Source organism: Patagioenas fasciata, chromosome 4 (assembly GCF_037038585.1).
Source record: "Patagioenas fasciata isolate bPatFas1 chromosome 4, bPatFas1.hap1, whole genome shotgun sequence".
Classification (NCBI taxonomy): Eukaryota; Metazoa; Chordata; class Aves; order Columbiformes; family Columbidae; genus Patagioenas; species Patagioenas fasciata.
In genome coordinates this window covers 21,789,302-21,801,787 of record NC_092523.1, presented here as the reverse complement: position 1 = coordinate 21,801,787, position 12,486 = coordinate 21,789,302, and positions in this window count along the sequence as shown.

Sequence of the window (12,486 nt, the reverse complement as noted above, 5' to 3'; positions counted from 1 at the left end):
AAAAAAATATTCTTGCTATTGTAAAGGCAAGCAAAGATATCTTTTGAATCTTCTACATGAAACAGAGCGAAATGTGTAATCTGAAATAGAATATCCTCTGCTGTAATTGTGGAGAGCTTGAGTTCTTTACTACTGTATATTACCTTACTTGATGCTGGAGTGGACTAGCACTAAAGCAAAACTACAGTATTTCCATTCCTGAAATAAGACAAGAAGAATAATCTAGGAAAACAAGCATATCTTTTCTTTCAGGAATGTTTTACTAGATACATCTGAGGAAATAAGAAGAAAGGAGAAGCAAAAAAAAAAAAAAAAAGTAATGCCCTTCTTTGGACATATAAAGGAGATTGTCACTTTGTGGAATAATGGTGAACTTAATGGAGGATTTAAAACTTCTTAAAGCATGCAAATATTTATATTCTTGAAATGTGAGGAATATTTGGTTTATATCTCTGGAAACTGTCTCTTTAAAAAGTTTAACCAGCTTCCAGTGACTGTAGCTTTCTGTTATTGTGTTCACCATCAAATATTTGTATTACTGTTCCATTTTAGAAAAACATATATGGCTATTTTTCAGTGACTAATTGAAATTAATATTTCTTTTTTTTTTTAGAATCGCATGGTATTTTTAAATATCAAGTCGTTAGCACAATGCAATATTCCATGGTTAATGTGTTCTTACTTAGAAAATACTTGAGGATTTACAATCTAGAATAGATTATTATTTTCTTAAGGACAATTGCTATTGTTAATGCATTCAAACTTAGTCTTAAAGAAATATAAATTTTCATTCCAGCAGAAAGAATTAGAAAATATAGTTTGATCTTCTGTATAGTTCAGATATTTTTTTTTCTGGGTTAAGCCTAGCAACATATATTCATCTAAGCCTATCTTCTGGAATGGATCTGACATGAAAAATCTAAGACAGACAGAATTTATTATTCTTCTTTGGAGTTAATTACAGCAATTAATTACTTCACTGTTAAAAATGTGCCTATTTCTGCTTTTAGTTTGTCTAATTTAGTTGTAATGCACTGATTCTTCCCGTATCTTTTTATTAAAGCAACTTTTAATGCAGTGTATTCTTCTTTTGAAAATGCTTTAATTCTTTGATAAAATTTCTCGAAGGTAAAGAGTTCATTAAAGAGCAAAGCTGATTGTCTAACATTTAATATCTATAGGTAATTAGAAAATGTATAGAGTCTTTTCCTATACTAGGTAAAGCATAAATCAGAGCTTTTCCCTTAGTTTTGAATGCATTTAGTGTTAGCTTAACATTTTTAATAATACTATCCGATAGAGTTCTTAGATATGGAGAAATTGTCATTATATGCCTGGTATTTCTCCATGTTTTTGAAGGAGATATGCTACTTAATTTAATCTTTATCCTTTTCTGTCTATTCTCATTTTGAAGTTCTGAAAAATAATATTTTTTTTAATGTGAACATAGTTGTGATATGCTCACTATCCCATAGCTTTGAGATAATTATCTTTAATAATGATTCAGCTCTTTAGATACTGCTATTCCAAATTCACATAAGTAGGACTCATTCATAGTAACAATTTGCCTTTTTTATGACCACTTTTTATTTTATGCTTCCAAGTGAGGAACTGACTTCTTTAAATCATTTTTCTTTCATTCTTCCATAAAGTTACTAAAAGGCTTTCTGATTTTTGTATGTGGCGTAGGGGCAACAAGGATAACAAAAATCAGAGAAATGCTGCTAGGGGAAAAAAAAAAAAAAAGAAGAAGAAACATCTGTGTTTGGCTTTATTCTACCAGTTCTATTAAAAAATATTTCACAGATTGCAGTCAGAAGCAGTGATTATTGAACAAAGTCTTTCCCAAAGCACTCTGATTTTCTTTTACAGTGACACTTCTATTCAGAGCTGAGCACTTTCATATTTGGAATATACACTGAACTGTGACAACAGGCATCCTGATATTCAGCTGATGAGAGCTATGGAAAATCCTAATATTGATATGGCTTCATGGGTTTATTCAATGATATAAAAAATGGGGGAAAAAAAAAGGAAAAAGAAAGAAAAATAATATTCAGAATGATATTCTCTATGTCTAAAGGCTGTGCTTTCACGGTAACACAAGAACTGAATGGGTTATAGTTCAAAGATTGACTGCCCAGAGGACTAGAAGGCAAACAAAATCTAGATATTATCTCTTTGCATTTTTAGCCTCTGTAGATTTAAAACTCCTGTTCTCAGAACGAATTGTTAATACTTTTCAAAGTTTTAGAAATTTTTATAGAAGATTTGGGGTTTTTATTCCATTAGCTTTTGTTATCGTATTTTCCAGTTAAGAATTTTATATCATTTTGCCAGTAGAAAACTTCAATGCATTCATATAAAATTGCTGTCTGCCTCCCTGCTTGTTTGTTTTGTTTTGTTTTTCCTAGAACCAAATGATACAGAATTAAGGTGTACAGGTTTTTGTATGTAGATGATTTGGCTGAGAACAATTGGCATGAATCTGGCATAGATCATGGTCTGAAATCTCCCCTCAAACTTGCACGACTGATAATGATCCTTTCATCTTCTAGAGCTATGAACCTTCCTCTAAACCAGAAACCATTTTCCTAAGGACCATAAAATCTACAGTTTGAAGAAAGTATAAAAGTTCTCATGTCATGAATGACTACCACACTTCTCAGTGGGATTGGATGAGACTCACTGCACTGTTAGCTGCCCTCAGCATTTCCATTGACCCATGTTGCAGCAGGGTCCTAGAGGTCCAGAACAAAAAGAGAGGCTGAAAAAGCCTGCAGGATGTAAACTAATGCAGAATCAGAACTTTTAGTAACCTTTCCAGATAGGAGTCAAGGTGAAAGTACTTGCATCCTTGCCCTGCGTGACTCTCCTCAAGTTGACTCTCCTTGCTGTTTAAACCAGTTTTCTTCATTACTACTGTTCTCAGCAGCCTCAGGTCCCAAAAAGCACCTACATTGTATTCCTTTTGACCCACAGTATTCACTTGGACTTAACCTCTGCCACATAGTGTTAATCTTTCAGTCAATATCAAAAGAGAATAACAAAGAGTAGAAATGTACTTAAGAATAACTGAGCCAATGTCAATGACAAGGGAATATTATCAAGTTCTTCCTTGCAAGTTATAATGTAGCAGAAAAGATTATCAATCCACATTGGAGAGTGACAACTTCTATGAAACAAAGAGGTTAGTGGAAGAAAATATCTCATACTAGATCAAAAGATATATTCTGGTGTAACAATAGACTTTCAATTGTTATGTCATAAGGAGATGAACAAGGAAACTAGTATGTCTGCTAAAAGTGTTATTTCATTAAATGGAAGTGAGAATGTTATTTGTTTGGTTTTAATACTGGAAAATATTTATAGAATAATAAGGAAAAGTTTACACTGAATGATGAAGATGTGTTGAGACAGAATGACAAGGACTTCTTATAGCTTCTGACACAACTTAGTACTTGCATTAGCATTCTTCAGATTTTGTAAAATACAGTTGTAAATGCTCAAAAATATTTTTATGAGATAGATATTTTTAGGATCTCTGTTGTTTGTTACAGTTTTTGTCAAGTTTGATTGCAAAGGCAAAGTTTTAAATCTCCATGATTTTCTATTTTACATGTATTAAAAAAAAAAATGAATGTCATTGTGTGAGTTTATGGCTGCTATATTTTATAAAAACATCTTTTATCTGGTTTTTATCTCCAACAACTTTTCCAAAGGGAAATAATTTATAAAACAATCAATAAACCCTAGTCTAAGATATACACAGCTTTGCTATCAAGTTGATAATTGAATAGGAACTCTATAATGTAGTTGTAATTATTAAGAAAGATAGAAAATATGTAAAAACACCTTTTAGAAAACAAGTACATATTATTACAATAAATCCATGATAAATGATTTATCTAGAAGAAAAGATCACATTTTAAATTGAGGAAAAAGTTCAATTTTAATCAAAAATTTCGGTTGAAATATATATATACATACATAAACACACACAAAGCTCCACGTACAAGTAAGAAAAAAATAAAAAAGTAGTTCAAATATTTTAACAGTTTAATGAACAAGAGTTTGGATAACTGAAACAAATTTTTTCTGAAATATAACAGTATTTACCTGTAATGTCAGTTTTAGCTATCCATATGGTCTTCCAAGACATAATTTTTTAGAATGGGCTAGAATGTAGCAAAAGTGTAAATACGCAATATGCAAGCAGAATTGCAAGCCTGGATTTCAGCAGAGCAAACTTTGGCCTTTGCAAACAATTTCTAGGGGAAATCCCATGGGAAAGGTTGCTTGAAGGTAAAGGGGACACACATAGTTGGTTAGTGTTCAGGGACTGTTTCTACTGGGCACAAGATCAGAGCATCCTGACACGTAGGAAGTCAAGGAAGGGAGCCAGGAGACCCGAGTGGTTAAACAGGGAACTGCTGGATAAGCTCAAGTGGAAGAAGAGAGTTTATAGATCATGGAAGGAGGGACTGGCCACTTGGGGAGAATATAAGGCTGTTGTCAGAGAGTGTAGGGAGGCAACTAGGAAAACTAAGGCCTCCTTAGAATTAAACCTGGCGAGAGGGGTCAAGTGCAACAGAAAGAGCTTTTTCAAATATGTGGCAGATAAAATTAACACCAGAGGCAACGTAGGCCCACTGATGAATGAGGTGGGTGCCCTGGTGACAGAAGAAGGCAGAGTTGCTGAATACCTTCTTTTTCTCTGTCTACTCTGTCGGAGGCTGTCTTGAGGAGCCTCGTACTGCTGAGGCCCCAGAGGAAGTTGGGAGGAGTTAACCTCAGTTGATGAGGACTGGGTTAGGGAGCAATTAGGCAACCTGGACATCCATAAATCCACGGGTCTGGATGGGATGCACCTGCAGGTGCTGAGGGAGCTGGTTGAGGTCATTGCTGGACCACTCTCCATCATCTTTGCCAAGGCTTGGGACATGGGAGAGATGCCTGAGGACTGGAGGAAAGTAAATGTCACTCCAGTCTTCAAAAAGGGCAAGAAGGAGGTAACAGGTAGCTATAGACTGGTCAGCCTCACCTCCATCCCTGGGAAACTGATGGAACGACTTATCCTTGGTGCCATCTCAAGGCATATCAGGGACAAGAGGGTCATTAGGGGCAGTCAACATGGTTTCACCAAGGGGAAGTCGTGCTTGACCAACCTCATTGACTTTTATGAGGACATAACAAGATGGATGGATGATGGCAGAGTGGTGGACGTGGTCTACCTTGACTTCAGTAAAACATTTGACAGTCTCCCACAGCATCCTTACAGCTAAACTGAGGGAGTGCGGTCTGGATGACTGGGTAGTGAGGTGGACTGCGAACTGGTTGAAGGGAAGAAGCCAGAGAATCGTGGTCAATGGGGTGGAGTCCAGTTGGAGGCCTGTATCTAGTGCAGTGCTGTGGGAGATTTGAGGGATTTTCTTGAGGCTGAGTTGTGGAGGGGTTGCTGTTAGATGGAGATTTGTTATTGAACCAGCCAGGAATTTCAAGGCTGGGAACAGGACCAGCCGTGGGAGAGAAGCAACTCCAAAATAACAAGGCCCCAACATGGTGTAAATCAACGGAACTATTAGCAGTGAGACTTGGGCGCGTGGACAGCCCGTGAACATGGACAATATCCAATCAGCTAATGCATGCTTAAAGCGTGGACACGTGATCAGGAAATAACTGCATATATAAGGAGGCTTGTCTCTGTAATAAATGGCTTCGCTTGAATTCATATTGAATTGTGTGGAGTCCACGAGTTTTCGCCCTAGCATAGTGCCTCAGGGGTCAGTACTGGGACCAGTATTATTCAATATATTCATCAATGATTTGGACGAGGGAATAGAGTGTAGTATCAGCAAGTTTGCTGATGACACCAAGCTGGGAGGAGTGGCTGACACACCAGAAGGCTGTGCTGCCATCCAGCGAGACCTGGACAGGCTGGAGAGTTGGGTGGGGAAAAATTTAATGAAATATAACAAGGAAAAGTGTAGAGTCTTGCATCTGGGTAGGAATAACCCCAGGTTCCAGTATAAGTTGGGGAATGACCTATTAGAGAGCAGCGTAGGGGGAAGGGACCTGGGGGTCCTGGTGAACAGCAGGATGACCATGAGCCAGCACTGTGCCCTTGTGGCCAGGAAGACCAATGGCACTGGTGAGGCAACATCTGGATTATTGTGTGCAGTTCTGGGCCCCTCAGTTCAAGAAGGGCAGGGAACTGCTGGAGAGAGTCCAGTGTAGGGCAACAAAGATGATGAAGGGAGTGGAGCATCTCCCTTATGAGGAAAGGCTGAGGGAGCTGGGTCTCTTTAGCTTGGAGAAAAGGAGACTGAGAGGTGACCTCATTAATATTTACAAATATATAAAGGGTGAGTGTCACGAGGATGAAGCCAGGTTCTTCTCAGTGACAACCAATGATAGAACAAGGAGTAATGAGTACAAGCTGGAACACAAGAGTTTCCACTTAAAATTGAGAAGAAACTTCTTCTCTGTAAGGGTGACAGAGCACTGGAACAGGCTGCCCAGGGGGGTTGTGGAGGCTCCTACTCTGGAGACATTCAAAACCCGCCTTTCTGTTTTGACTTTTAGATATTACTATTTTAGTCTGGTGTCTTCTGTGATATTTAATATAAATATTATTTCATGCCAGCATGTCACACTTATTTTCTTGATATCATTAATGTTTTTATCCTAAATTTTGCTAGAAGACTCAAATTAGGGATTGGTATCTGATATACATGCACAATATATGTATATATACATTTACAGTAGGGGGAAAAAGATAATTGATAATGTATATACTGAAAACCCAGCACTCCAAGGAAAAATGTTCTTTCTCAGTATAGAGAATCACATTTAGTATTATATGGTCCTCTATGTGTTTGACTTCTTTGTTTGTTTTAAAAAAAGCAGTGAATAGCAGAACGTGGAAATACTTTGAGATCAAGTAGATTCTGCAGGTAGTTGAGGACAGACATGTCACTCAGCCTTAAAAACACACTGAGATGAGGCATCTGTACTTGTGTGTGTACTTTCCAGCTAATTTATAGCTGTAGACTATTAAATCTATTAAAAAAAAAAAAGAAAGTTAATGGATAATATTCCAAATGGATAGTTTAGAAATAAAACCTGAATATTCCTAAGGAAAATTAGTTTTTTGGGTGGGAACTCTCCAGCCACGTATCTTCATATATTAAAAAATCGACATGTTGGGGAAAATGGAGTGACTTGTTAGTAGGTGACTAACTGAACTCCCACCAATTCTCATGACTTGATTAATTGGTGCAGGAATTCTCTAGGTGAGAATTTCAGGCTGTCCTGAAAACTTCCTCCAGGCAGCTCCTTCTGTGCAAGGACAAAGTTGTGTAACTATGTTAACTAATGTCCTGAATGCAGAATCTGGCCATTCTCTCCAGAGACTCCTCTAAGTGTTTCCTGCTACAAAATTGTTCAAATTATATGCAGATAAAATACTTGTAATCAAGCAAACACACTTCCTGGAGATGCGCAATGGTCACATAGGACAGGCTTTTGCACATGGATAAAATGTTAGGAGATGTTTTACATGTACATTAAGAAAATCCATGACAAGGGATCATACATGTGCTGAGGTGGTCACAAAGAACTACGGGCCAGCTTCATTATGAGACTTCAGCAGAAGAGTCAGATCTGATCCAGCTGAAGTTGCTGTTACAGCATCTTGCAACAAAGACTCCCATTTCCATCTGCACAGTGACTAACTGTCCTGTTTCTGAGATTTCCCCACATGAGAGTTAGCTTATTAAAAGGACCAAATAAATCAACTTTGTTTGTTTGCTTGCTTTTAAACAAGCTGCCCATGCAACAAGGAGAGAAATTATATGAAAACTCCACAAGGACATCAATTTAGTTGCATGGGAATATTTTCAGAATTAGTGCAATGTTTACAAATAAATCCACAGTGACAAGACTGTATTTTACTCTTGTGACTATAGAGCTACATTGTATCCTTGCTCTGTGCATTTTATCTATGTGTAATCATCACTTAAATTATAAACAATGTTGAATATAACAGTTTGAGTCTACTATTCTTAAATGCTGAAACATTAAACCTATCAATATTACTTTATGGTGGGACTCTGTTTAGCTAAACTAACAGTAAACAAAGGACATAAACCGTAATGAAATAAACCATCATGGAACAGTTATCTATTTACCTATTTGCTTCTCAAATGCAATTCAAACATTCTTTGAAATGATAATAATTTTTTTTAAATGAGATTGGGAGAAGGGGAAAGTTTGAAAAAATTGTACGAGTTCAGAAAAATAAAAACAAAATGCAAATGAAATTCAAAATAGATCATCAAGAGTGGGCATATTATAAATGTCAGTCTCTAGAGACCTGAAAAAGAGTGAAACATTACACCTACAACTTCTTGTGCAAGACACGTGCTTTAACAACCATAATTACCAACGGAAATAATCTTGCAGACGTTACTGGCAGTTATGTTAGAGATTTTTACATCAAATATGGAACAGGTCACGAAATATGACAATGTTCACGTAGTTTCATTTGTCTTCAGAATAAATATGCTTGCAAAAAAAAGTAGGTTTAATTTTCAAAGCCAAATAGAAAGCTTACTCAGCAGGTATTTTAACAAGAGATTTGAATGAGAAGGCAAGGAAAATCTGAGATGGTTTTTGGAAATGAAGAGTAACATCTGCCATCTCAGTCATGGTAATCAGACATGTCTTCTAAGAGACTCCATATAGCATGTACCTGCTAAACTTTCAAAGTAATCCATCTTTGTTATATAAATAATTCTATAAATATTGCACTCCAAAAAAAGGATATTTATTAATGAACCCAAAACGTGGTTTTTTGCAAATACTTACACTTTAATAAACATTTATGGTAATTGAGTTCTTAGAATAATTATTCTAAATATTTAAAGTTCATTTAGTTTTAAAATTATTATTACATAAAAATACTTTTTCAATATTAATAAAACTATATCAGAAAACTGTGACATAGTTTTTCAAAATTATATCACATATACCAAAATGCTGAAATAAACACACCAGTTTCATTCAGTGGGATTTGGAATCTTAGTATCTTATGAGTGTCATAATGATCCAATTCCTCTCCTGCATCCTATCTCAGGCTTTAAAACTCTGACTTTATTCAAGTACTTTCAGTTTTCACAGTGAATGCCTGAAAACAATGTGATGGGAATTTAAGTCAACACCACCTCATGCATTTGTGGTTTTACTGATGTCACCTCTTTGATAGATCCTGCTGACTGTATCGTAGGAACTTATGGTGACCTGGGGATCGTAGATATATATAAGAAATATTCTGATTGATAAGTGTTAGCTTTGCAATACTAAGTGTTGACAATGTCTAACTGCAATGTTTTTCTGCTGGAAATTAAACCCTTGATAATTGTTATATTAGTAAGCCAGTACAGTAAAATATCTGCAAATCAATAGATTGAGGAAGTTGTTGCTTAGATTCGTAATATTCTTCTAGTTTGTTTATTTGTTTGGTTTGATTTGGTTTGATTTTTTCATTTGCTTTGGGTTTCTTGGGAAGGAAACTTTATGGGGTAAGATAGAGTTTACCTGGTGCCAAGTGACTATACTACACAGACAGTTCACAGCTTTCTAAAGAAAAAATATCTCATAAACTTTTCCTTCTCCAACTCTGGGCCCCTGTATGAAGAACCATACTGATCTTTTATCTGTTTCAAAGAGGGAGTAACAAATTATTGTCCTCATCTCCTCAGTATCTGAGCCTCATTATTCTTCCTCCTTGTAGTTTTCTGAATGGTTGTCTGGTACCTGATGACCAACCCATCTCCCAGCTAGGAGTTTGGATAAGGTGCTAGATGACATAGTTGGAGAGTGTTACAATCAGTTCAGTAGCTGCAGCAGCAATTCTAGGAGGACATTTAGAATGAAGTGATGGCAGACACCCTTCAGATCCTTTCATTTAAGAAAACAGGTATTTGAACAAGTCTAAGTCCTTGCTGTTGCTTCACTTTGAGAGGAGAAGGTAGAGTTGCACACAAGAAAAACTTTAAAGGAGTTAGGGATGTAAGGTACAAGAGTAGCTTGTTAAGCCATGGTATCTAGAATGCAATCCAAGAAGGACACTCTCTCATCCTCCCATCACGACTAAGACAATAGGTTATATCCATTTCAGTTCTGCGGAATTTTTTATCTTTTGTGATGTTCATCCTTTACCTATTTAGTTCTTTAGAGGGATCACCCATCACTCCTGTTCCCAGGCTTCAACAGTTCCCTGTTTTTTGGCTGAAGATTCTATTCAAAGAATAACCACAGCAGCTCATCAATGCCCTATACATAATGCTCCTGCCTCAGAGGGTCCCCACAGTTGGACTTCTTCATTCATAGGAGCTGTCCTCCTCCTGTTGCAAGCAAAGCATGTGCAGTAGAAAGCCTGTCCTCTGTGTCTCTATACTCCTTAGAAAGACATATTCAAAGGCATTTTTTTTACCTTTTGATGAACTATCAATACACCTCCCTGCTGTCTTCTCCCCCTTGTTACATCCAAGAACATACATGTAAGGAAGCGTATAGCTTTAAGTGAAAGTCAAGCATGGGATGAACTGTAGCCAAACAGAAAAGTGACAGAAAATATTTTCAAACAATAAAAGATTGAATTCCTAAGAAACCAACATGACCCATGACTTGTATATGTGATTTGGTTGTGAATGTACGAGGAGGACAAACAAGGAAATCTTTTGTGATCAAAGTAACATCCAAAATTAATATGATGCTTCTCAAACAAACTTGGTTTTGCTGAATCAACATTTTGTAAAGAAATTTGTTAGGATATTCCTGACCAGCCTAATAGCTAGCCCAGTATATATCTTCCGCTACTATATCTGGAACAGATCAATGGTCAGGGGACATCAATTAAAAATTCAAAAAACATTAGTAGAATTCACATAGATATAATGCAATATTTAACCAGCTTTTAGAATTTGGTATATTAGAATAACAATTTTTTAACACTTTAGAAATAACAGGAAAGTGGTGTTTAAATTGTTAAGCATATATATGCATTTCCTATTTTTATATAAACAAATAAGTGAAAGTGTTTGCAGAGTTATGGTATCAGGATTGATCTTCTCTTGGCTTGCAGAAGTTTAAAAAATAGGTTGGTCCTGTTAAATGCTTATACAACACGTTTCTTCTGAGACAACTTTTTGTTTATTATTATTATTATTATTACTTGAATGGTCTACAAGAGTATATTCTTAATAAATTTTATAAGATTGATATATACTAAGCTGATTACAAAGGATCTATTGCAAAGCTCATATTTTCAAACAAGCATGATCATTGATCTCCTTTTGGAATTCTCACTTAAGTTATGCATCAAGAACAGCTTTTAATAATTGATATTATTTGATAAAATAGAGCTAATAGAGACACCAAAAGTGTGTCTGATCATAACCCTTGTCATTGGCTTTCATGACTGTTTATGAAGATTGTGCCTTTTCAATGTAATAGCTATCTATCAGTCACTGTTATGGCCCAGTTATTTTCATTTTATTGCATTTTGTCTAGTCAGTTTTAAAATAATTACTATTGCAATAAAATCATTCTGATCTCCCTCTAGTATTTCTGAGCAGTTGGTACAACCCACTATTTAAGGATGACATTCATGCCTGCAGGTTCAAAGTACACTTATTTTTTATTAATCAGCATTCATAACTATGTTTCATGCATGTCTTTTCATGTGATGTGCTGTATAGAAGAAGTAATTGAAAATTTTCCCCATATTAGCTGTACTTGTGAATGCTTGTTGATTGTCATATAAACTTTTTTTATAATTCAGACACTTGGCCACTAGCTGAACTGATTCTTGTAGATCTATGCCTGCAATTTTATACAGTAATAATGTAATCCTGATAAAGGAATTGGAAACCATTTTCATCTCCTTGACATATTGCCATGTGATGTATACTAATAGCAGGTCAATCATTGACCATTTGTCTTAATCTGTTTTTTGAGAGGATGAGTAGTATGCTTTTGGTACACATATTTCTTCAAATGATACCCAGTATAATATATATACTTCCATGTATATATACGACATATACACTACAATAGTGTTTTAGTTCAATATACGCACTAGCCAATATGAAGTCCTGTATAACAGACATTCGTCTGGCTGCTCCTTCTCCTTCTTTCTCCTTCTCCTTCTCCTCCTCCTCCTCCTTCCTTCCTTCCTTCCTTCCTAGCATAAACTTGCCATCTGTTCTTGTTATTATGTATGTTTTCAGATAGGGAAACTAATTTAACATAATCATTAACTTCTGTACCTCATTTGATGTCCACATTTATAAGACAAGAAACACACTTCTTAATTTTTGAAACAAGGACAGCCTGAAAATACTTATGCTAGAACACTTTATGATCATCCTTTTTTAATATTAAGACTAATGACCATTGCAATGTATACTTTCTCTTCTT